The 27,767-nt window shown below is 38.2% G+C and overlaps 1 long non-coding RNA gene across 6 annotated transcripts in view; it reads right to left on the bottom strand.

Annotated features, from left to right (window-relative positions):
- The window catches only part of LOC147343642 (uncharacterized), a 159,382-nt gene that overhangs the window by 84,322 nt on the left and 47,293 nt on the right, over positions 1 to 27,767 (bottom strand). For 3 of the 6 annotated variants that reach the window (XR_015156317.1, XR_015156319.1, XR_015156322.1), the window contains exon 3: positions 24,841 to 25,459. The exons of the other annotated variants lie outside the window; for them this stretch is intronic. This is a non-coding gene — a long non-coding RNA (uncharacterized LOC147343642). Of the gene's footprint in view, positions 1 to 24,840; positions 25,460 to 27,767 lie in introns of those variants that run through there. 6 annotated transcript variants of the gene reach the window in all.

Here is a 27,767-nt window from a genome sequence, read left to right as displayed (position 1 = left end):
GGTCAGCACTTTTTGTCAATATTTTGTTTAACCGAAGCTTTCTTCTTCTCCTTGCTCCATTTGAGGCTTTATTTTTGTCAGAGTTCAAAAGCTAAACAAAGCTGACCGTCATACATGCTCAAAGACTGAGGAAGTTATAAAAAATTGTCTTGGTTGCAGAACGCCTGTGTTTGGAGCAGCTTTAACAAATGTTTAAGAAAACTGACACTGTTTTTATTACAGCAATATTCTACTTAAAATTTATATAATATTTTGTCAACTTTATAGTAAAGCTTAAAATATACAACCCAGCATAAAGACTGCTATGGGATTCCCCTAAACCTTGGATGGCAAATAGGGATCATCTCTTGTATCAGCTATAATCCACTGATAGATAATGATATTTTGGTGTGCTAATTCCTGAGACTTTCAAGTCCAGTCTAAATTCAGTAAGAGAGAAGGTCCTGTCTGCTGAGAACAGAAGATAATGGCAGCCTTCCAGTTCTAATACTGAAATTCCAGCAAAGCTCATCATTAAGTTCATCTACTGGGGAATGAATTAATTTCAAAGATACCTTATTGGGTAGATAAAAGTTAGATTTAAAATGCATTCAAATCTTTGATTTAAAAAAGCCATTCTAATATACCTCTAATTTTTTTGTTCCCCATGTTTACTCTTTTATTTGCCCTTAAAATGCATAGAATGTGTTGAGTTTTCATGTAACCTCTCAAGGAAACTGCTTTCAGAATGTGGACAGAACATAAAACCCCCTTCCCTATTTGGAAAACTTGAGGTAGTACCTGAAATGTGAAGCAAGACCTCTTACCCAAAAGACAGACGAAAGGAATTATTGAAGCAAGATAGCATAGTCATTAACAAGGGCATCTAATGGGCCCAGACTTCCAGGATTCAGTTTCTTCATCAGTGAAATGAAGATGATATTATCATACCTCATAGGACTGGTATGTGGGTTCAGTTACATAATCTTTATATAGCAATTTGCACATGCTTGGGACAAAGTGAATTCTCCTTCAATATCATGTATTATCATTGACGAGTAGATGAGCTGACTGTGTTTGCAACACTGGCCTTCCTCAGGACTCATCACATAGCCTGACTCATTTAAGCTGCCAGCATTCTCCTGCCACCTGGCCTCTCTCCACTCTTCTCTACACTATCTTCCTAGCTAATTTAATGTGTTTTCAAACACTTGCCTGCCTTGTGGAAATCAAAAACCTACAGTCTAAGTAGTCAGGACTTCTTTAGTCTACTTTCTACCCAAGACACAAGGATGCGAAGATCTTCTCAACATGGTGGAGAGAAAGTTTATTATTTTTGCTGGCTTTCACTCTGTCTCTTTCCCCTTTATTTTTCCTCTCTGACTTGGCTACAGCCTTGTTTCTCCACCTCATATGCATCTGCGCTTTAGCCACATCCATAGATTCACCCATGACTCAATTAAATTCTTTTATAATGTGGTTGTTTGCTCCTTCCCTCCATCTGCATATCTACCCACCAGATTTAAATTTAAAAAATTTGATGGTTGCTGGGGGGAAGGGTGTGAGGAAGGGATAGTTTGGGAGTTTGAGACGGACATGTACTGCTTTATTTAAAATGGATAACCACCAAGGACCTACTGGAACTCTGCTCAATATTATGTGGCAGCCTGGATGGGAAGAGCGTCTGGGGGAGAATGGACACATGTATATGTATGCTGAGTCCCTTCACTGTTCACCTGAAACCGTCACAACACTGTTTGTTAAATGGCTATACCCCAATACAAAAGAAAGAGTTTTTAAAAAATGAAATAAAATTTAGGGATACTGGGGCTCATGATTAGTACTTTATGGAAAGGGAGGAGTAATTTTTCTGGAGATAGCACCTATACAATTATTTTTGTTTTCATCTTAAAGCTGAATTTTGTTTAATAAGTATCTGTATTTTCACTACTCACTAATCCCAAATAATATTAGAATAGATATAGTTTGTTCCTTAGGGTACTTCATAAAATATTTGTGATAAAAGATCTGGCCTTTTTCCCCAATCTATTTTATACCAATCTTTTGTTAAAAGAAAAAGATTAATAGCTGGAACAGTGAAATAGAAGCAGGCATACAAAGTAAAAGCCTCAAATTTTTAAAAGTATAAGGACAGAAAAATAAAAGAGTTATAAAATCTATACATGTTGTAACTCTTTATACAAAAAAAGTGGAAATTACAGTCTTGTAAGCTTATGGAATTGGGTTATATAGATGTGCTACTTATACGGTAGGACATAATGTATATCCAAACTATTTTAATAATAATCATAAAATATGGAGCAGTCTTGATAGGAGACAAGAACAGAAGAGATTTTAAAGCAGTTTGGGCAAGCTCAGTATATTCATCATTAATGATTAACCAAAATAAAGGGACTGATGCTGCACTACAAAATTCATTTGCAATCCTTCATCAGTAGCTAGTTACATCTTGTAAAGTTACAGTTAAATTTCAATTGTCTTTTGTTGGGAAAAAAATCAACTCTGGATTTTATGTACTTACTGAAATGGAGAGGGACCCTACAAGGCCTTCCCAGGACAGACATCGCCCCCGCTATGTCCTCTGCCTGCCTGTCATCTATAGAAAAACTTTAGTCATAGGTGAGTTTAATCATAGAAGGGAAGAACTGTAGAGGCAAAGGAAAGCAGTCAAACAAAACAAAATAGTAATACTTCAGTCAAATCCAAAGACCTTTAGTTCCTTCTCAAGGCCTATAGATTTATTCTGAGCTACATCCTTTGAGCTGTTTTGTAAACACTGAAAATCCTACCAGGTGGAAGAAGTTAACTACCTGATGACAAGACTGCAGCCATGACATAAGCTGTACTTAAAATAATCAAGATGATGCTGGTCAGACCACTGCATGACCAGTTTCAAGATATCTGTCAGAGCCGACTGTTTTGTTTCTGAATGTAGTCCCTTTCCTCTGACCATACACCCCTGAAACTCCCCTTTAAAAGCTCTGGCCCACTTGTCAGCAGGGGGAGTCAGTCTCCAGACATGAGTCTACCTTCTCTCCAGGTTGTCACCATCCAGAATAAAACAAACTTTCCTTTCTAACAACACTTGCCTCTTTAGTATAGGCTTCTGAGCAGCAAGCAGCTGCCCTGAGTTCAGTACTGTTATCCTTTACAGTTGACAAACTAGCTTTACAATACTATGTCCCACAGCAGACAGCATGCAGCTCTCTCCACCACCCATCAATTGGCCTTGTGAGGTCTACAACATACAAATTGCCCTATACCCTATGCAATGGAAGGAGTAAAGTGAAGTGAAGTTGATCAGTCGTGTCCGACTCTTTGTGACCCCATGGACTGCAGCCTACCAGGCTCCTCCATCCATGGGATTTTCCAGGCAAGAGTACTGGAATGGGTTGACATTTCCTTCTCCAGGGGATCTTCTCAACCCAGGGATCGAACCCAGGTCTTCCGCATTGTAGGCAGATGCTTTACCATCTGAGCCACCAGGGAAGTCTGAAAGGAGTAAACCAAAACTTATTCTGTGTCTGGACTAACCTCATCACATGACAGGAACAAACTTTACATAGCCCAGCACCATCTGCAGGCCAGTGTCTTAGTCTGGGCTGTTATAACAAATCGCAGACAGGGTGGCTTACGTGACAAACACTTATTCCTAAACCTCGTGAATCTTGTTTAACCCTAAATACCTACAAAGACCCTACCCCAAATCCTATTGCATTGGGAATTAGGACTCTAGGATGTGAATTTGGAGGGATACAAACATTCAATCCATAGCACACAGTCTATATAATACTAAGGAAAGCTCTTTTTCTCTTTTCTTCTATAAATTAAGGTAAGACCAAATCTTATGGCCTGGTCTTCATTTGCTAAGTGTAGGAAGGGAATCAGGACTTCAAGTTGCTTCAAATGTTAGCATTATCAAACAGGGAAAATTTAACTCTAAAGTGCCAATAATCTCTCCCCCAAAGAAGGTACTAAAGAAATAGAGGAAAGATTTGTCACTGAATTATGTGGAATTTCAGAATTATATCATAAAGGGTGTATTAAATCATATGTTATGTTATAGCATATTTTTAACCATAACAATAACTCTTTCTAAATCATAAACAATGAATAAAATAATCCAAGAAATTTGGTAAAACTGTTCACATTTACTTCTCCAAATATTAAGAAGTAATTGTTTTAATACTGAAAATGTAAAAGCAGCTTTTACTTTTCCAGATTAAAGGAAAATATAAAGAAATTATCAACATGGATGTTTAGAGAAGCAATTATCAGTAAAAATACAAAGCAGGGAGGTATGAGATCCTTGGAGACTTTATCAGACAAAAATGGAAGGAAATTATATTATACCTGAAATAAATTTGCTTATAAGGCCCCAAATAAGAAAGTAAAACATAAGCATTAGGAATTATAACGTGTTATTTTTTAAAAGGCCAAGCTTTTATTAGGGTATCACTTCTAAAAAGTGCAACTTCAGTTCAGTTCAATTACTCAATCATGTCTGACTGTTTGCAGCCCCATGGACTGCAGCACACCAGGCTTCCCTGTCCATCACCAACTCCCGGAGCTTGCTCAAACGCATGTCCATTGAGGAAGTGATGCCATCCAACCATCTCAGCCTCTGTCATCCCCTTCTCCTCCCACCTTGAATCTTTCCCTGCATCAGGGTCTTTTAACAATGAGTCAGTTCTTCGCATGAGGTGGCCAAAGTATTGGAGCTTCAGCTTCAGCATCAGTCCTTCCAATGAATATTCAAGACTGATTTCCTTTAGGATGGACTGGTTGGATCTCCTTGCAGTCCAAGGGACTCTCAAGAGTCTTCTCCAACACCACGGTTCAAAAGCATCAATTCCTCGGTGCTCGGCTTTCTTTATGGTCCAACTCTCACATCTATGCATAACTACTGGAAAAATCATAGCTTTGACTAGATGGACCTTTGTTGGCAAAGTAATGTCTCTGCTTTTTAATATGCTGTCTAGGTTGATTGGAGAAGGCAATGGCACCCCACTCCAGTACTCTTGCCTGGAAAATCCCATGGATGGAGGACCCTCGTAGGCTGCAGTCCATGGGGTTGCGAAGAGTTGGACACGACTGAGCGACTTCACTTTCACTTTTCACTTTCATGCATTGGAGAAGGAAATGGCAGCCCACTCCAGTGTTCTTGCCTGGAGAATCCCAGGGATGGTGGAGCCTGGTGGGCTGCCATCTACCAGGTCACACAGAGTCGGACACGACTGAAGCAACTTAGCAGCAGCAGCGGGTTGATCATAGCTTTTCTTCTAAGGAGCAAGCGTCTTTTAATTTCATGGCTGCAGTCACCATCTGCAGTGGTTCTGGAGCCCAGGAAAATAAAATCTGTCCCTGTTTCCATTGTTTCCCCATCTATTTGCCATGATGATGGGACTGGATGTCATGATCTTTGTTTTTTGAATGTTGAGTTCAACTTAAGACAGTTAAAGGGCTTCCCTGGTGACTCAGTGGTAAAGAATCTGCCTTCCAATGCAGGAGACACGGGTTCAATCCCTGATCTGGAAAGACCCCCCACGCTGCAGAGCAACTAAGCCCACGCACCACAACTATTTAGTCTGTGCTCTAGAGCCCGGGAGCCACAGCTCCTGAAGCTGAGCCCATGCTCTGCAACAAGAGAAGCCACTGCAATGAGAAGCCCACACACCACAACTAGAGAAAAGACCATGCATCAGTGAAGATCCAGCTTAGCCAAAAAATAAATAAAAATTTTTTTTAAAATACTTTAAAATTTATGTTCTGCCTCCACAAATGACATTCTATAATGGTCAACACAATTCTCTTTTCAACAACCATTTATGCCAAATGAAATCTCATTTCTCTTTACTGTGAATGGTTTCAGTTCGGTTCAGTTCAGTCGCTCAGTTGTGTCTGACTCCTTGCGACCCCATGAATCGCAGCACCCCAGGCCTCCCTGTCCATCACCAACTCCTGGAGTTCATTCAAACTCACGTCCATCGAGTCGGTGATGCCATCAGCCATCTCATCCTCTGTTGTCCCCTTTTCCTCCTGCCCCCAATCCCTTCCAGCATCAGAGTCTTTTCCAATGAGTCAATTCTTCACATGAGGTGGCCAAAGTACTGGAGTTTCAGCCTTAGCATCATTCCTTCCAAAGAACACCCAGGGCTGATCTCCTTTAGGATGGACTGGTTAGAGAAGATCAAATAACTCAGACCTGGATAACAAGGACTAAGGAATGTTTGCTACAAAAGAGCTTTGCAGAAACATTTCTTGCCTCTATATAAAAGATGAAGATAGTTGATTCCTATTGTTTTCAGGACAAGAGATGTTTGAAACTGCTGAAACTGAATTTATTTCCAACAACCTGGCCTTGAAGCTAAACAGTGGAAATAGGTGAAACTAAAAGAATCTTAACAACCAAGAGAGCCTTGACATATGAACCTAGACTCTGTCCTATTTGTAGACTTATTGTAGTAGGAGAGAATTCAAATGCCTGTCGGAATCAAGCATTCCAATTGCTTGAAGCAGAAGGCATCCAACTTGATACCTCTGCTTCTGGCTGATGAGGCACTATGAGCCCTTGAAGTTTATACACCTACTCATCACATGAAGTCCTGCTATTCACAGGTCCTCTTCCTTCTCTGTCTGTTAAGTATGTGGCTGAGTAAAGATCTACTACTGGATCAATTAAAGTCTGTTTGAAGCTCTAGAGTCTGTGGAATTGTTGTAAGTGTTTTCTGCTTACAAGGCTGCCAACAAAATATCAGTTCATCAGTTTCTGTAGGAGATTGGACTATCAGAAAAAAATGGTAAGCCAATGATAGCTCTGATTTGTACTCACAAATCAACTGTCTTATTTGGTCAGAATCAAGAGTATAGTTTCAGGTTGCTGCTGTTGCTGCCAAGTCACTTCAGTCGTGTCCGACTCTGTGCAACCCCATAGACGGCCTCCTACCAGGCTCCTCTGTCCCTGGGATTCTCCAGGCAAGAACACTGGAGTCGGTTGCCATTTCCTTCTCCAATGCATGAAAGTGAAAAGTGAAAGTGAAGTCACTCAGTCGTGTCCAACTCTGTGCGAACCCATAGACGGCCTCCCACAAGGCTCCCCCGACCTAGACTAGGGTAAAAACGGGGCAGAGGCAGACCTCACTTTTAGATAATAAGCATTCTTTGCAGTTTTGCCCAGTCCTGATCTTTGTCAAAGTTATACTTAGTTCATAAAAAGCAAAACCAAGAGTAGACACACAGATTGTAGAATTCCCTGTGAACTTGCTCTGAATAAACTAGAGAAGTTACTAAATTTCTCAACTAAAATGGACACCAAATCCCACTGAGACTAAATCTGAACATTAGCAGCAACAATGAAGCAGATCAAGATTACCTGGAATTCTCGGAAACACAAATGACTTTGTTCCTGGGGCAAATAGTTGTTTTGTTAATCCAACTTTAACTGGATTCACTTAGCGTTAATATGATACTGCAGATATCAAGGTCATATCTTTTAGTTAATACTCCTGCACGTCAGTCATGTTTTAGCAAGATTTTAATCTCCACACAGACATTAGTCAGGGTTTTATAGGTGAAAATAAATTTTAATCAAAGTTTGTTCAAACTTTATAGTCTATTTTCTCCCTTGATTTATCTAACAGGGAGGGTTAACTTTTGAAACTGTACAAATGGAATTCTCTGTGAGACTGTAAGTCTGGTAAGCAGAGATAGCATCTCCTTTTCTGTTCCAAACACAGCATGATTCTTAGTGCTCAATAAATGTTAAATTATGAATAATAATAAATGCACATAAAGCCTGAGAGAAAAATGTTGCTGAATGTACATTTATTTATTGATTCAATTTCCACAGTATTTTCTTGTTGAATGCTTTATAAATTTGACCTCAGATTATACCAGTAAGATAAGTAAAATGATAGAAAATTTGAAGGATCATACAAAGGAAAGGAAATCTTGTCCATAGAAGTCCAAACCAGAAAACTTCTTTTGGTAACACTGTATATGTTTCCTAAAACTACATGGTGAATTTGTCGAAATTTTGAAAAGGCTCCCTAGTGAGTTTAAACTCATTTATTATAGAAAACTGATGGACGATGGCTGCCTCAGTTCAAAAGAAGTCATTTAGACAAAACAAAGGAAATGATTAAGACTAAGACCCTGAAGAAAGGAGAAGGTTCCCAGGAGCTTTTTTTTATTTTCCCTGGAGATTATTGTCAACTCAGAACTAGGGTTTCCTCCAATGTGGACTGAACCCCTGTATTTTGTGAGGGCATCAAAAAGTAGAGTAGAGGTTAGAATGTTTAACTTCTTGCTGACGTTCTTATTAAAATACAGGAAAGATAAAAAGCTGTATTTTTGTGTCTCTGATTGTGGTAAGAATCCTGAGACAGAGGATTAGGAAGGTGAAGAATTAGGAAGGTGTGACCTTTTTATTTCTTCCTCCCTTCAAAGCCAGGTCCAGCACTGACCACAGGGGATCCAGGGCAGTAAGTCTGCAATTTCAGAATGTGTTTTTATTTATTAAAATATATGTATATAAAATTATACAATTATACACTTAAATAGGGAAAATTATGGAATATAAATTATACTTTAAGAAAGTTAATTATTTGTAATTACTAAAAAAGAAAAAAAAAAAAAAAAGGTGGGGGGGCTTCCCAGGTGGTGCCAGTAGAAAAGAATACCCCTACCAGAGTAGGTGTATTCAAAAACGACAAACTCAAAAACGACAGAATGATCTCTGTTCATTTCCAAGGCAAACCATTCAATATCACAGTAATCCAAGTCTGTGCCCCAACCAGTAACGCTGAAGAAGCTGAAGTTGAATGGTTCTATGAAGACTTACAAGACGTTTTAGAACTAACACCCAAAAAAGACGTCCTTTTCATTATAGGGGACTGGAATGCAAAAGTAGGAAGTCAAGAAACACCTGGAGTAACAGGCAAATTTGGCCTTGGAATACAGAATGAAACAGGGCAAAGACTAATAGAGTTTTGCCAAGAAAATGCACTGGTCATAACAACACCCTCTTCCAACAACACAAGAGAAGACTCTACACATGGACATCACCAGATGGTCAAAACCGAAATCAGATTGATTATATTCTTTGCAGCCAAAGATGGAGAAGCTCTATACAGTCAGCAAAAACAAGACCAGGAGCTGACTGTGGCTCAGACCATGAACTCCTTATTGCCAAATTCAGACTTAAATTGAAGAAAGTAGGGAAAACCACTAGACCATTCAGGTATGACCTAAATCAAATCCCTTATGATTATACAGTGGAAGTGAGAAATAGATTTAAGGGCCTAGATCTGATAGATAGAGTGCCTGATGAACTATGGAATGAGGTTCGTGACATTGTACAGGAGACAGGGATCAAGACCATCCCCATGGAAAAGAAATGCAAAAAAGCAAAATGGTGGTCTGGGGAGGCCTTACAAATAGCTGTGAAAAGAAGAGAAGTGAAAAGCAAAGAAGAAAAGGAAAGATATAAACATCTGAATGCAGAGTTCCAAAGAACAGCAAGAAGAGATAAGAAAGCTTTCTTTAGCGATCAATGCAAAGAAATCGAGGAAAACAACAGAATGGGAAAGACTAGGGATCTCTTCAAGAAAATCAGAGATACCAAGGGAACATTTCATGCAAAGATGGGCTCGATAAAGGACAGAAATGGTATGGATCTAACAGAAGCAGAAGATATTAAGAAGAGATGGCAAGAATACACAGAAGAACTGTACAAAAAAGATCTTCACAACCCAGATAATCACAATGGTGTGATCACTGACCTAGAGCCAGACATCCTGGAATGTGAAGTCAAGTGGGCCTTAGAAAGCATCACTATGAACAAAGCTAGTGGAGGTGATGGAATTCCAGTTGAGCTATTCCAAATCCTGAAAGATGATGCTGTGAAAGTGCTGCACTCAATATGTCAGCAAATTTGGAAAACTCAGCAGTGGCCACAGGACTGGAAAAGGTCAGTTTTCATTCCAATCCCAAAGAAAGGCAATGCCAAAGAATGCTCAAACTACCACACAGTTGCACTCATCTCACATGCTAGTAAAGTAATGCTCAAAATTCTCCAAGCCAGGCTTCAGCAATATGTGAACCATGAACTTCCTGATGTTCAAGCTGGTTTTAGAAAGGGCAGAGGAACCAAAGATCAAGTTGCCAACATCAGCTGGATCATGGAAAAAGCAAGAGAGTTCCAGAAAAGCATCTATTTCTGCTTTATTGACTATGCCAATGTCTTTGACTGTGTGGATCCCAATAAACTGTGGAAAATTCTGAGAGATGGGAATACCAGACCACCTGATCTGCCTCTTGAGAAATGTGTATGCAGGTCAGGAAGCAACAGTTAGAACTGGACATGGAACAACAGACTGGTTCCAAATAGGAAAAGGAGTTCATCAAGGCTGTATATTGTCACCCTGTTTATTTAACTTATATGCAGAGTACATCATGAGAAATGCTGGACTGGAAGAAACATAAGCTGGAATCAAGATTGCCGGGAGAAATATCAATAACCTCAGACATGCAGATGACACCACCCTTATGGCATAAAGTGAAGAGGAACTCAAAAGGCTCTTGATGAAAGTGAAAGAGGAGAGTGAAAAAGTTGGCTTAAAGCTCAACATTCAGAAAACGAAGATCATGGCATCTGGTCCCATCACTTCATGGGAAATAGATGGGGAAACAGTGGAAACAGTGTCAGACTTTATTTTTCTGGGCTCCAAAATCACTACAGATGGTGACTGCAGCCATGAAATTAAAAGACGCTTACTCCTTGGAAGGAAAGTTATGACCAACCTAGATAGCATATTCAAAAGCAGAGACGTTACTTTGCCAACAAAGGTCTGTCTAGTCAAGGCTATGGTTTTTCCAGTGGTCATGTATGGATGTGAGAGTTGGACTGTGAAGAAGGCTGAGCTCCGAAGAATTGATGCTTTTGAACTGTGGTGTTGGAGAAGACTCTTGAGAGTCCCTTGGACTGCAAGGAGATCCAACCAGTCCATTCTGAAGGAGATCAGCCCTGGGATTTCTGTGGAAGGAATGATGCTAAAGCTGAAATTCCAGTACCTTTGGCCACCTCATGTGAAGAGTTGACTCATTGGAAAAGACTCTGATGCTAGGAGGGATTGGGGGCAGGAGGAGAAGGGGACAACAGAGGATGAGATAGCTGGATGGCATCACTGACTCGATGGACGTGAGTCTGAGTGAACTCGGGGAGTTGGTGATGGACAGGGAGGCCTGGCATGCTGCGATTCATGGGGTAGCAAAGAGTCAGACACGACTGAGCAACTGATCTGATCTGATCAGAGTAGGATACACAGGTTAGATCCCTGGGTCTGGAAGGGAATCACCCCTAGAATAGAAAATGGCAACTCACTACAGTATTCTTGCCTGGAAAATTCCATGGACAGAGGAACTGGGTCATGCGGTCACAATGGGTCAGAAATGAGTGATGCACTAAAAAAATGTATAAATCCTATGCTCTAACAATTCCAATTTTGAGAATTCTTCCTGTATAATAAATCTCAAACCAAAAATTATAGAGCACTTGTCAAGGGCTAGACATCATTTTACATGGTTTATAAAGAACTTATTTATCCTTTATTTCTCTATATATAAAAGGTTCAATCATTTACTCCTTCAACAAATACTTACAGCAAGCCTACTAGAAACCAGTAGGCAGTATGGAAACATGAGATGGTCTACAGCTCAATCTAACAGTCAATATTCAAAGTACATAAAATTTTGAATACTGGAAGGAAAAGCTGATTTGGATACAGACCAATAAAAGGAAGCCTAATTTAGATAAGAAGCTAATCAGGAATGACTTTGAAGAAATTCCATTTGAGAAGTAGAAAACAGGATAAATAAGGTTTAGCCAGGCCAACTGTTAATAGTGGCGGGGGCGGGGGGGGGGTGGTATTCAATTCTTCTAAATATCATTGCCACTTATATATATATATACACACATACACACACACACACACACACATATCAGTTAGTCAGTTCAAGCACTCAGTCATATCCGACTCTTTGTGACCCAATGGACTGAAGCATGCCAGGCTTCCTTGTCCATCACCAACTCCCAGAGCTTACTCAAACTCATATCCATTGAGTCAGTGATGCCATCCAACCATCTCATCCTCTGTCGTCCCCTTCTCCTCCCACCTTCAATCTTTTCCAGCATCAAGAACTTTTGCAATGAGTTAGTTCTTTGCATCAGGTGGCTAAAGTATTGGAGTTTCAGCTTCAGCATCAGTCCTTTCAATGGATATTCAGGACTGATTTCCTTTAGGATGGACAGGTTGGATCTCCTTGCAGTCCAAGGGACTCTCAAGAGTCTTATCCAACACAACAGCTCAAAAGCATCCATTCTTCGGTGCTCAGCTTTCTTTACAGTCCAACTCTCACATTGATGCATGACTACTGGAAAAACCATAGCTTTGACTAGATGCACCTTTGTCGACAAAGTAATGTCTCTGCTTTTTAGTATGCTGTTCTAGGTTGGTCACGGAGAAGGCAGTGGCACCCCACTCCAGTACTCTTGCCTGGAAAATCCCATGGATGGAGGAGCCTGGTAGGCTGCAGTCAATGGGGTCGCTAAGGGTCGGCACAACTGAGCAACTTCACTTTCACTTTTCACTTTCATGCATTGGAGAAGGAAATGGCAACCCACTCTAGTGTTCTTGCCTGGAGAATCCCAGGGACGGGGGAGCCTGGTGGGCTGCCGTCTATGGGGTCGCACAGAGTCGGACACAACTGAAGTGACTTAGCAGCAGCAGCTAGGTTGGTCATAGCTTTTCTTCCAAGGAGCAAGTGTCTTTTATGTTCATGGCTGCAGTCACCATCTGGAGTGATTTTGGAGCCCCCCAAAATAAATTCTGTCACTGCTTCCACTGTTTCCCCATCTATTTGCCATGAAGTGATGAGTCTATCCTAAAGGAGATCAGTCCTGGGTGTTCTTTGGAAGGACTCATGTTGAAGCCGAAACTCCAATACTTTGGCCACCTAATGTGAAGAGTTGACTCACTGGAAAAAACCCTGATGCTCAGAAAGATTGAGGTCAGGAGAAGGGGACAAAAGAAGAGGAGATGGTTGGATGGCATCACCAACTCAATGGACATGGGTTTGGGTGGACTCCGGGAGTTGGTCATGGATAGGGAGGCCTGGCGTGCTGCAGTTCATGGGGTCACAAAGAGTCAGACATGACTGAGCGACTGAACTGAACTGAACTGAACTGATGGGACCACATGCCATGATCTTAGTTTTCTGAATGTTGAGTTTAAAGCCAGCTTTTTCACTCCTTTCTTTCACTTTCATCAAGAAGCTCTTTAGTTTTTGCTCACTTTCTGCAATAAGGGTGGTGTTAACTGCATATCTGAAGTTATTGATATTTCTCCCAGCAATCTTGATTCCAGCTTGTGTTTTATCCAGTCTGGCATTTCACATGATGTACTCTGCATATAAATTAAATAAGCAGGGTGACAATATACAGCCTTGATATTCTCCTTTTCCTATTTGGAACCAGTCTGTTGTTCCATATCCCCTTCTAACCTTTGCTTCTTGACCTGCATATAAGTTTCTCAGGAGGCAGGTAAGGCGGTCTGGTATTCCCATCTATTTCAGAATTTTCCACAGTTTGCTGTGATCCACACAGTCAAAGGCTGTGGTGTAGTCAATAAAGCAGAAGTAGATGTTTTCCTGGAACTCTCTTGCTTTTTTGATGATCCAATGGATGTTGGCAATTTGATCTCTGGTTCCTCTGCCTTTTCTGAATCCAGTTTGAACATACGGAAGTTCACAGTTCATGTACTGTTGAAGCCTGGCTTGGACAATTTTGAGCATTACCTTTCTAGCACATGAGATGAGTGCAATTGTGCAGCAGTTTGAGCATTCTTTGGCATTGCCTTTCTTTGGGATTGGAATGAAACTGACCTTTTCCAGTCCTGTGGCCACTGCTGAGTTTTCCAAATTTGCTGGCACATTGAGTGCAGCACTTTCAGAGCATATATATATATATATACACACACACACATGCTGATATCAAATTGGAGTTTATTGCATGCAACGAGAGAAAAGAGTCCAAAATAATGGTATTAGTTGATTAAAAAGTAGTAAACACAGATGACATGTAAGGTATCACTGAGATGACTGACCATGATATGAAAAGCACCATTCTCAAAACAACTGTTTATTTGAAAACTGTGTGTATTATGTATTATGGAAAGTTAGAATAATCTCTCCTGAAAAGACAATGTAATACAGACTGTTAGAAAAAGAGTTCACAATCCAAAAAAAAAAAAAAGAGTACATTTTTGGTCTGGATCTCAGTAGGATAATCTTTTCTATATTTGTTAGTATTCACTCTGGACATCTCATTATAAACAAAGGCAATGGATCCACTTCCCACTTGTCATCCCTTTGCCATTTCCCAAGGGTTCAGGCTTTTGTAGTTTGTAATAGTGTATCCTACAAAAATGAAATCATCACAATAGCTTTGGTACTTCAATAATTTTAGAAACAGAAGTTCTTAAAAGATTCAGAGAAAACTACCAAAGGAATATGTTAGTGCCATTTTCTACTTCATGGATATCAAATCTACAAGCAAAGTCTTGATCAAGTAATCTGTACTGCATGTAAATAGGATGTTCATATATTCATTTTTGTATTATATCCGTTTCTCCAAAATAAATAATAAAGAAGTTTAGTGAACAGTCTCTATTTGTTAATACTGAAGCACATTTGAAGTACACAGTGTATTATCATAAATGTTTTCTTGGGTTTCTCTGCAGTTTGAACTGAATTACACACATAAATTTAAAGTGTAAACACCACAAAGACTTGTTTAAATTTGATGTGATAAATGTCAGTGTCGTTTTACATTTGAAGTTTCATTTGCTTTAACTTCCCTGATATTATGTAATCATCTAATTTATTGAGATTTAACAGCCATCTGCATAACTAGATGTAAGATTATAACACATAAAGCTGCAGAATTTATTCATGATGATCCTGTCTGAATTATCATTTTTTAGAGCTGTTTGATAACCATAAAACAGCCATTAAAAAGTCATAAGTGAGGTGAGTGAAGTGTTGTTCAAGGTTTTCAAAAGTCCGTGCTTTACTTTAAACAGTTTTTCCTCCTTTCAGTATCAGATATGCAAATAGACCATTAGGGCATATTGCTGTGTCAGAAATTTATACATCACTGTCTCCTAATAATCCCTGCAGTCCGCTCTCTATATAAACTGGGAAGATTGATTTTTTTTTTTTTTTTAAGAAATCTTATGTAAGTGTCTTTCACATACAGCAGACACAGTGCCGGCTACTGAACCACTTGACTGCAACTTCAGACTCAGCCTTGATCTCTTTCTAAGCAAATTTTCACACATAACAATAAGGATGTGAGATGTTCTTGCCCAAGACAGTGCAGCTAATCAGTAGACCAGAAACTATGTGAGAACTCATCTGTGATCCCAGTGTGACTCAGTTCTACTTCTAAAACTTTCCTATAATTCAATTTCCTGTAAGACTAAATTCTGCTTTCCTCCTCTGATTGGCTCTATAACACTGTCTCTGTTCCTCCTCTACTGTAATTTCCATCAACCTCTTTAGACTTTTAATCACCTGACATTTTCTCTTCTTTATGAGATTTCAATATCAAATGGCCTCATTTTTATTTACATTAGGCTTCATGTACTATCTCTCACCTTATCTTTTGCCAATATACTCTGCAGGTGATCTTATTATCTCTCCATTCTGTCTCTGATCATCTTTATCAAGAAAAATTATTCCCTTAGTTCTAAAGAGAAATGTTTATGCTTTCAATTCTAGGTAATAATAGAGCTCTTTCTTTGCACATGATTGCACATGAGATATGAGAGAGTCAGTTCCTAGGCAGGTTGATAAGGAGTCTAGGGGTTCCCAAGGAGAGAGGGGTCTGGAATTCTCAAGGAGGAAGAAAGGACAAACTTTTTTCTTTCTCCACATTCCTTAGGATTATATAATAATGTATCCTGCCTAAGGACAGTCTTTGGATTAAACCTTGTTATCTTAAAATGTTAATTATGGGAGTAGGTCTGATGAGGTCTTTACAACCTCCAGATATTCTTTGCATTATATAACTTCATTGTTAACACTAGCAAGGGGATACTCTTTCTGCCCCCTTCTGATGCCTATGTCAGAAGCTTTCTCTATCTCCTTTATACTTTAATAAAACTTTATTACACAAAAGCTCTGAGCGATCAAGCCTCGTCTCTGGCCCCGGATTGAATTCTTCTCCTCCGGGTCCAAGAATCCCGGTGTCTTCATGTGATTCAACAACAACCTTTCAGATATGTATCAAATCTTATGATATGTGCTCATAACAATACTCAGATGAGAATTTACAGAATTAATAGAAACAAAGAGATTAATTATAAAGAAACTAAGCCCTTGTTCATTAAAGGTTGAATCCCCACAAAAGGATATGATGGGAGTCCTTACTCCAGCACACAAGAATGTAATCTTATTTGGAAATAAAGTCATTGCAACTGTAATTAGTTAGGATGAGATTATACTAGAGTAGAAGCCTCTAAAGTGAGTAAGTGAGTGATAGTCGCTCAGTCATGTCCGACTGTGACCCCATGGACTGTAGCCCACCAGGCTCCTCTGTCCAAGGCATTTTCCAGGAAAGAATACTGGAGAGGGTTGCCATTTCCTTCTCCAAATCCAATATGACTGGCATCTTATAAGATGACGACCATGTGAAGAAACATGGACATACATGGAGAAAACCATGTATGTGATAACACATGTGAAAACAAAGGCAAAGATTGGAGTTTTGTGCTTCCAAACCAAGGAATGCCAAACCAATAAACCACCACAAGTTGGAGTCTCTGGAACTTCTAGTCTCTGGAACTATGAGACAATATATTTCTGTTGTCTTAAGCCACTCAGTTCATTGTATTTTATTATGCCAATACTAGGAAGTTAATATACTCATGTTTCAGCTAGAAAAATTAGAAAAAAAGTCCAAAGAAAATAGACATAAGTAATTTTTTAAATGAAGGTAGTTCACTTTAAAATAAAAATGCAAATCAACAAAGAACCTTATTTTCAAAATAATATAACTTAGTTGTCAAAAGGCCAACATAGCTTTCCTAGGTGGGAGTGTACTAGAAAGAAAAAGAAGGAAAAAATTAAAAACAATAGAAAAAGAAAACAATAAATATCCACCAGAAAAGACAGGATTTTATTTTTGAAATACTGTATATAACTTGACAGTTAATAAAATAAAAAGATCAAGATGTAACATTTAATGTCCATTCTAAATTTTTTAAATTTCATTTTGTAAGGATTCCCAAACTTGATTTAAGTATCTTAGGGTTTCCTAGGTGACACAGTTGTAAAGAATCCACCTGCCAATGCAGGAGAAACAAGAGACATGGATTTGATCCCTAGGTTGGGAAGATCCCCTGGAGTAGGAAATGACAATTTTTGCCTGGGAAATTCCATAGACAGAGGAGCCTGATGGACTACATTCTGTGGGGTCGCTAAGAGTTGGACACAACTGAATACAACATGTTTGAGAAACAAGAAGTTTTACTTTCTTGTGAACAGTCAGTATTCCCAACAAGTCAATTTAACTGATACAAAAAGAAATGAGGAAGAAATATTGTAAAGAAAAGACACGGCTGAAGAAACATTGTAAAGAAAAGACAGGGCTGTTTTTATTTGCAGAGATTACAATATTCTATAAAAATCAAGCCAAGTAACTGCAAACTAGCACAAGTAGAAAATTCAGTAAGATAACTCAATGTATCACTACCAACAACAAAATTAATGCATTTCTAGAAACCAGTCATAGTGTTAGTCATTTAGTCATGTCTCACTCTTTGCAACCCCATGGACTGTAGCCCAAGAGGCTCCTCGGTCCATGGAATTCTCCAGGCAAGAATACTGGAGTGGGCTGCCATTTAAAAATGTAATAGAATACATCTCATTCACAAAGCAATACAATATTTACAAAATACAAATTACTAATCAAGCCTATACTTACGTAAGATATTTTTTGGCTACTAAATCTATTAAATATAAATAAAAAATATAAAATTTAACCACAATGGAGCCACCTATCAATACAATGAATGGAGAAATGTGATTCTAAAAAAATGTTAGAAAATGCTATATAACACAAGGAACCTAGCCTGGCACTGTGATGACCTAGAGGGGTGGGGTGGTGGAGGGGAGGGAGGCTCAACAGGGAGAGGATATATATTAATATAGGATTATGACTGATTCATATTGTTGTACAACAGAAGCCAACACAACACTGTAAAGCAATTTTCCTCCAATTAATAAAAATAAAAAATGCTATTTTTCTCCTCATAAATGTTAAAATTTAGTGCAATCCAAACAAAACTTTTCATGCAATTTGACAATCAATTTTATGCTACTGGAAAGAGAAAGAAGTGGCAAGTAGAAATTGTCTAGTAAGTGACAAAGTAGGATATAAAACTAGAGTCACTAAAATATTTTTAGTTCAGCAGAATTAAAGAAAATAATAGTATACAACTGAATGTTCAGAAACACTATAAAGCTAAATACGTATCAACGATTATCACAAAGTACTTCAAGTTATTGGTAAAAATATGGAGTAGTCAAAATTTAACACTAACTCTGAGGGGGCAACTGAATATCTAATGCAATTATATATCTATTAGAAAAATATCCAATACTGACACCAAAAAATAAATTCCCAATAGATGTAAGACGTAAATAAAGAAAAAAATGAAATGTTTTCATTGTATTTTATCTAGGAAGACTTCCATAAACAACATACACAAAAAATGAAGAACTTATAAAGGTACAGTTTTATATATTTAAATATATACAAATACAAAATGTTTCTATGTCAAAAGGATGATTACGCAAATTTAAAAGACTAACATATGACTAGGAAAATGTAAATAATATAGAAAATATAAGTCTGCAGAATCTACAAAGATACACTGCATATTTATAAGAAAAAAACATGCTTATGAAAATGGTCAAAGAATATGGATAGGTGCTGGATCATAGAAAAAGCAAGAGAGTTCCAGAAAAACATCTATTTCTGCTTTATTGACTATGCCAATGCCTTTGACTGTGTGGATCACAATAAACTGTGGAAAATTCTTCAAGAGAGGGGAATACCAGACCACCTGACCTGCCTCTTGAGAAACCTATATGCAGGTCAGGAAGCAACAGTTAGAACTGGACATGGAACAACAGACTGGTTCCAAATAGGAAAAGGAGTACGTCAAGGCTGTATATTGTCACCCTGCTTATTTAACTTCTATGCAGAATACACCATGAGAAACGCTGAGCTGGAAGAAGCACAAGCTGGAATCAAGATTGCCAGGAGAAATATCAATAACCTCAGACATGCAGACGACACCACCCTTATGGCAGAAATTGAAGAGGAACTCAAAAGGCTCTTGATGAAAGTGAAAGTGGAGAGTGAAAAAGTTGGCTTAAAGCTCAACATTCAGAAAATGAAGATCATGGCACCTGGTCCCATCACTTCATGGGAAATAGATGGAGAAACAGTGGAAACAGTGTCAGACTTTATTTTTCTGGACTCCAAAATCATCACAGATGGTGATTGCAGCCATGAAATTAAAAGACACTTACTCGTTGGAAGGAAAGTTATGACCAACTTAGATAGCATATTGAAAAGCAGAGACATTACTTTGCCAACAAAGGTCCGTCTAGTCAAGGCTATGGTTTTTCCAGTGGTCATGTATGGATGTGAGAGTTGGACTGTGAAGAAAGCTGAGCTCCGAAGAATTGATGCTTTTGAACTGTGGTGTTGGAGAAGACTCTTGAGAGTCCTTTGGACTGCAAGGAGATGCAACCAGTCCATTCTGAAGGAGATCAGCCCTGGATGTTCTTTGGAAGGAATGATGCTAAAGCTGAAACTCCAGAACTTTGGCCACCTCATGTGAAGAGTTGACTCATTGGAAAAGATTCTGATGCTGGGAGGGATTAGGAGCAGGAGGAGAAGGGGATGACAGAGGATGGGATGGCTGGATGGCATCACTGACTCAATGGACGTGAGTGTGAGTGAACTCCAGGAGTTAGTGATGGACAGGGAGGCCTGGCGTGCTGCGATTCATGGGGTCACAAAGAGTCGGACACGACTGAGCAACTGAACTGAACTGATTCAAGAAAAAATAATGAAATCTATTAATAAACATTAAAAGATGTGCAGCTTTACCATAGAAAATTAAGATAAATTTAGAAATGAGCTTAGAAAATTTGGAGATATATACTTTGAACTAAGAATTAATATAAAAATAACTAAAAAGAAATTTCTTCCCTTGTGGCTTCCCCTATGGCTCAGATGGTGAAGAATCTGCCTGTAATGCAGGAGATCTGGGTTCTATCCCTGAGTTGGGAAGATCGCCTGGAGAAGGGAAAGGCTACCCACTCCAGTATTCTGGCCTGGAGAATTCCATGGACTATACATAGTCCATGGGATTGCAAAGATTCAGACATGACTGAGCAACTTGCACTTTCACTTCACTTTCTAAAAGAAATTGCCTTATCAGTGTGTAAACTTCTCTCATTCTTGATGATGGAAATTATTCCCTCCATAAATGTACAAAAGACTGAGTTTGAGAATCTTCAATCAACTTCTTTACTTAATGCCAGCTCTCAGCGCTGAACATGCATAAGTAAAGGTATAAAGTAATAAAAAATAACCCCTGCGTTAAAGGCCTTAAAAATGGCAGATTTAGGATATTCCTTTATCACAGCATTGTGCGTCCAACAGAACTGGTGGCTTTTCAGTTTCTGAAATACAACAAGCTTACTTGGATTTCAGTTCAGTTAAATATGCTTAGAATCCTTTCTTTTCCCCATTGCAGAAATTCACTGCTCTAATGAGCAACAGCGATGCACATGAAATTAAAGAAGTCATTACTTCGAGTTAGATAAATAGTGGAACTAATGAAAATAATGAAAAAAGATTCTTTTTAATCTGCTGGTGAATTACTTGATATGCCATACTCAATTTTAGAGTTTAGGGAAAGTGAATTTGAAGAGCTGATCAAAATCAATCCGTGATTGTTTAGCATATAAATAACTCAAAGGAGAATGTTCTACATAGGAATATTCTTAAAATTTGTTGGAAATTGCCAAGAAATAGTCTGCAAGGAGAAACTCAGAGCTTTTCCAGTTATAGGCACAGGGGATCCTACAGGCTGGGAAGAAGAACTCCTAGTCTTTCCAGACTGCCTTTGTTCTATAGAATGGGCGAAATGAGAATTCTAATCACCCACACTTTCCTGTCTCTTATCTCCCAGCCCGACTAGTTCTATTTTCTGAAGTCCATCACACCTGATTGTATGCTCTTCCTTCCTTTTTATGTTATTGTATGGATTGATATGTGTCCTCCTGCAAAGATATGATAAAAACCCCCTAGTGCCTCAGAATGTGACTTCACATAGCAATGTTGTCTCTACATTGATATTCAAGTTAAAATGAGGTCACTCAAGTGGGCCTCCACCCAGTGTGACTTGTGCCCTATTGAAAAGGGGAAACTGGGACACAGGGACACACAGAGGAAGGACGCTGTGAAGACACAGTGAGGAGGTGACAAGGGGACCTAAGTGATGTATCTGGAAGTGAAGGAATGCTTAGGATTGCCAGTATACACCAAAAGCTACAAGAGCTATTTTATATTTACTCTTTAAAATTTTCTACTTTCACATTTGTTGTGTGTCATGTATGGATGTGAGAGTCGGACCATAAAGAAAGTTGAACACCAAAGAATTGATGCTTTTGAACTATGGTGTTGGAGAAGACTCGAGAGTTCCTTGGATTGCAAGGAGATCAAACCAGTCAGTCCTAAAGGAAATCAGTCCTGAATATGCATTGAAAGGACTGAAACTGAAGCTCCAATAGTTTGGCCACTTGATGTAAAGACAGACTCACTGGAAAAGACCCTGATGCTGGGAAAGATTGAAAGCAGGAGAAGGGGACAACAGAGGATGAGATGGTTGGATGGCATCACCAACTAGATGGACCTGAGTTTGAACTAGCTCCAGGAGTTGGTGATGAACAGGGAAGCATGGCGCACTGCAGTCCATGGCATTGCAAAGAGTTGGACACTACTGAGCGACTGAACTGAACTGAGCTGAACTGATGTACCTTCAATCTCAAATACACAGTGAGAAATACTTCCCAGTGGGAACACATTTGCTGTAGTCACTTAATTGTGTCCGACTCTTTGGACTGCAGCCCAACAGGTGCCTTTCTCCATAGGATTTCCCTGGCAAGAATACTGGAGTAGGTTGCCATTTCCCTCTCCAGGGGATCTTCCCAACCCAGGGATCGAAACTTTGTCTCCTGCACTGCAAGCATTTGTTTATCACCTGAGCCACCAGGGAAGCCTGGGAATACCTTTCAGTTCAGTTCAGTTCAGTCGCTCAGTCGTGTCCGACTCTTTGTGACCACATGAATCGAAGCACACCAGGCCCCCTGTCCATCACCAACTCCCGGAGTTCACTCAGACTCACGTCCATCGAGTCAGTGATGCCATCCAGCCATCTCATTCTCTGTCGTCCCCTTCTCCTCTTGCCCCCAATCCCTCCCAGCATCAGAGTCTTTTCCAATGAGTCAACTCTTCGCATGAGGTGGCCAAAGAACTGGAGTTTCAGCATCAGCATCATTCCCTCCAAAGAAATCCCAGGGCTGACCTCCTTCAGAATGGACTGGTTGGATCACCTTGCAGTCCAAGACTCTCAAGAGTCTTCTCCAACACCACAGTTCAAAAGCATCAATTCTTTGGCGCTCAGGCTTCTTCACAGTCCAACTCTCACATCCATACATGACCACAGGAAAAACCATAGCCTTGACTTGACTAGACTTAGGGTAGCTCCTCTCTGGCCGCGCTTAGCGCGGTTGCGGCTGCGACTGGCATGGCGCACTAAGCCAGGAATACCTTTAGACAGTGTTATATCAATTAACACAATATTTGATTTATTCCTGGGTATGATAACACTATATTTCATTTTAGAAAGTAATGTGTTATATACTCAGGATGAGTTAAATGTTCTCCTTAAAGAACAGGAAGCAAATTTACTTACAATTTGATAAATTAAAGAATGCCTATGCATTGAAAAAGCCTTCAAGAGCTTAATCACTCCAAGGTTATACTTTAACTAAAATTATAGTTAGCTAAATTATTAAATTAACATATGTTTTCCATGACTGTTAACAGATTTTACTATCCACTGTTTGATCTGCCAAACTTACTCTGAGTTCTCTGCACCCTATGAGATGCAAAAGCACACCATACAGGAACTGTTCCCTGTTCCCTAGAGCCTGCTGGGTACCACCTACACTGCCATTTATAGTGATGCAAGGATAAAGGGACTTGTGTAGAGATATTCTTGCAGTCCCTTAAATACTTAGATGAATAGAGTAAAAGTTATATCACACACTCTTCCAAAGTATACAGCAATTTTTCAAGAAAAAGAAATGATGATACCATAATACTTGCTTTAAAGTTTCTCCATATCATTCTATAAATAATGACAAAAGTGATGGAATAAACAATAATGTCAATACCGTAACTGATACATTAGTATGTGCCTGTTTTAGTGATAACAGACGTACATAAATGAAGTCATGTAACTGTCACAATAACTTTAAGAGGAAAGTTCTATCATTTTTCTCAGAACTAAAAAGAAACCTGAGAATTTTTCCTAATAGTAAAATACAGAATTACACACACTTAAACAGTAAAATATTTATTTTAGCTAGCAATTGCATTCCCATAAAGTTTCATATTTGCAGCCTAGGAAAGAAGATTGATACTTTATTTCTTTAGTTAATTTTATTTAAACTCAGTTTGGGGAATGAGAATGATTTTATTTTGGGGTTTAGATTCACAAAAGGACTGAAATTGATATGAGCGTTTTGAGAGCTAGGTATTAAGAGATGGGACAAAGACCATTTTATTTTCTTACTATAAAATCCTCTCTAGTTCCTTGTGCAATCAAAATAATATAATTATCAAAACAATAATCCTATAGACACAATGATTATAGAATAATTATTTGGATATTGTATGGTTTCATAAAAGTTCATGTTAAATTATAAAATTCAAGCTAATATATAATGTTATGTTAACTTTTCACATATTTAAATACTGAATATCCAAAAATGTAAAGTCATTCATTATTATTATTCTGCACCTCATCAGTGGATTTAAAATTAAATAATTACTGTCCTTTCAAGTTGTTTATAATTTTCAACTAAATCAGATGTATTTTGATAAGAATATATCAGCTATAAACTGAAATATTTCTGTGACATTCACACTATATGCAAAATTCAAAGGGAAAAATAAAGACATTCTATATTTTAGAGAACTCTAAATAGAGAACTCTAAAGGAGTAATGAACTTCTGTTTTATGTACATTTCAGTTCTTTGCTGATATGCCACACATAAATCCAAATTTATTGTAAACATAAATAACTACCAGTGAGAATAATTATATAAATGTAATCAACTTACCATATCATTAAACCTAGAATAGTTGATAATATACCTAGTATAGTTGATAAACAAGCCTCTGATAGTCACAAAATTATTCCTAGAAAATAAAGAAACTAAAAGATGTATTCGGAATAGTCACAAACTTGAAAAAACACCCAAATAGAGACAGTTTTGTAAAAGTTAATGGTTTTCACTATCATTAAAAATAATCATGCTTATTTTAAGAGTTCTAGAAAATGTCACAAATTGTCAAAATAAAGTGATTAAACATTCAAATCCCCCGACCCATAGATACGCACTTTTCATTTTGGTGAAATGAAACATTACACAATAGAGACCATACATATTTAGAACTTGTTTCTGTACTTAACATTACATCACGAGCATTCCCTCAAAGAAACAGATTTGCCTTAATGTTTCATTATTAAGTTTGGAAATTTAGCTGTCTAAATGTTTGTAATTAAAAACAGTCTTCAAACTTCAGATTGTTTTCATTGCTCTATGTGTTTTATTAATTCATGTTATCTGTAAATGTATAGTTATTAGCTTAACTTACTACCCCAACAGAAATAATTTATTAAAACCATGAAACATTACATACACATAGTTTATTCAAATATACATCAGTTCAGTTCAGTCGCTCAGTCATGTCCGACTCTTTGCGACCCCATGAATCGCAGCACGCCAGGCCTCTCTGTCCATCACCAACTCCTGGAGTTCACTCAGACTCATGTCCATGGATTGAGTCGGTGATGCCATCCAGCCATCTCATCCTCTGTCGTCCCCTTCTCCTCCTGTCCCCAATCCCTCCCAGCATCAGAGTCTTTTCCAATGAGTCAACTCTTCGCATGAGGTGGCCAAAGTACTGGAGTTTCAGCTTTAGCATCATTCCTTCCAAAGAAATCCCAGGGCTGATCTCTTTCAGAATATATTTAAAAATTTTAGAGTATATCTTGGGAATGACTTTAACTTAACAAAATACATTTGGTATAAACTTCATATGCTAATGCAATAAATATACATATTAATACCACTTGGTAGGGCCTTTGCTATCATTTACAGTGAGACAAAGAAAAAGGTACTTGTGTAGATATTCTTGGAATTCTCTATAATTCTGTACTTTGTAATCCAATTTCCCTGTTCATTTTGCTTTTATGTTTAGTTACATTAAAAATTTTTGTGATAGCAGTTTATATCTAAACTTTAAGGGACTCAGAAGATAATTCTGTTATCCTCTAATTCTTAAAAAAATTACCTCTAAAGTAGTCAAACACAATAGTTATTATTCTCTTAAAAGAACAATATCAGTACTTAAGATTATATCAAGATAATAAAATAAATAATCTGAAAATGTTCCAAATATAAATATCTGAAGAATATGCAAATAGTACACACACACACACACACACACACATGTCATAGAATAAGCACTCTTTTAAATGTACAATTGAATTCTCTAGAAAATAAGGGAATCCATCTAGCCCTCAAAGCAAGAGTAGGTTGAAAAACAGAGAGAGAAGCCGTGGACTGGGGTCCCTAGGAAATTAAGACTCATAACTGAGATTATGGTTTAAAGCTAAGACCCTTGGAAAGGCTATGTCACCTATCAGAGGACAGTCTCAGAAAAAATTCCAGCTTAAGTAGAAGGAAGTTTGCTAAGGAATAGAAAAAAATGAATCCCCTGAAAATACCACTTGTACTTTCTAAGAACTTGAAGAAAGAAATTAATACAAAAATTGTTTCTTTTCAACACAAGTAAGATTATCTGCTACAGTGGGAAACATTCTCCAACAGATCCTCCTGCATTTCTGTTAAGAACTTCCATTTGTAAGGCTCTGGAAAAAGGATTACAACACGAAATGAAATGAACACACAATAAATGCACCAAATAAGGTAATCTGCAGAAGAAACACAAGATTGAACATCTGAAAAGTTCAATTAATGGAATTCTAGGAAATGCAAGCCACTCCAGTGTTCTCGCCTGAAAAATCCAATGAACAGAGGAGCCTGCTGCAACCCGAGGGCTGCAAAGAGTTGGACGTGACTGAGCACAATAGCCATTTTAATATGAAAGGATAAAATAGGTAAAGATATAAAAAGAAAAAGAAATCACATTAGAAAATCAGGTCACTTTTGAAAGAAACATTTAATTTTGAAAATAAGATAGCCAATAAAGCATCATAGAAGTGTTTTATAGACAAGGAAAAAGAAATTTATGTATTTAAATGTCAACCCGAGGACATTACAAATAAGGCAGCAAAAAAACAGACAAACAAGAAATGTCAAAACCAGTCAGAAGGTCAGGAGAGAAAGTATGAAAACCTCTAACTCTATCTACTTGGAGTTCCAAAAGGAAAGAAAGAGGAGAACAAAGAGGCAATATTTGAGAAATTAATGACAAAGAACTTTTCAGATTTGATAAAAGACATGAGTCTTCATATTCAAAAAGCACAATATTCCCTGAACATGTTAATTAGAAATAACCTCATCTTGATGCATTGTAGTAAAATGGCAGAACGTCAAAACCAAGAGGATCTATTCACAACACACAGGAAGGAAAACATTGCCAACATAGAAACTAATGTGGACAGTAAATGTCTCTGCAGCAGAAGAAGCTGAAAGGTATTAGAAAAATGTCTTCAGATATCACGCATGCTTAGTCACTCAGTCGTGGCTGACTCTGTGACCCTATGGGCTATAGCCCGCCAGGTTCCTCTCTCCATGGGATTTTCCAGACAAGAATAGTGGAGTGGGTCACCATATCCTTCTCTAGGGGATCTTCCCAACCCAGGGATGGAACCCATGTCTCCTGTGTCTCTTGCACTGTAGGCAGATTCTTTACCCATCAGGGAAGCCATGTCTTCAGACATAAAAAGGAAACCACTCACCATTTGAGATTCTGAAGCTAGCTAAGTAACTACTTCAGAGTGAGAAAAAACATCGGTGTTCTAATAAAAAAATTTTAAAGATATTATGACTAAAAATATTTCCATGAAATAACATTCTTCAGAAACAAAATAAGTGAACCCTAAAGGAATGATAGAGATACAACAGGAAAGAAAGATGAACAAGAATGTTGTAAACTGTGATTATATCTAAATAAGCACTGGTTTTATAAAACAAACAAATATTGATTAAAGAGTTGTTAAAACTATAATAACAGACAAAAAATAGTAAGAATAAAGGAAAAGTGAATAGATTTTTAAGAGCTCTAAGGTCTTGGGTT

The sequence above is a fragment of the Bos grunniens genome, chromosome 27, assembly GCF_055505025.1.
Source record: "Bos grunniens cultivar Pamir isolate PY7600 chromosome 27, Bosgru_T2T1.0, whole genome shotgun sequence".
NCBI lineage: Eukaryota > Metazoa > Chordata > Mammalia > Artiodactyla > Bovidae > Bos > Bos grunniens.
Note: the sequence above shows the minus strand (reverse complement) of the source record. Positions and strands in the feature narration are given on the sequence as shown.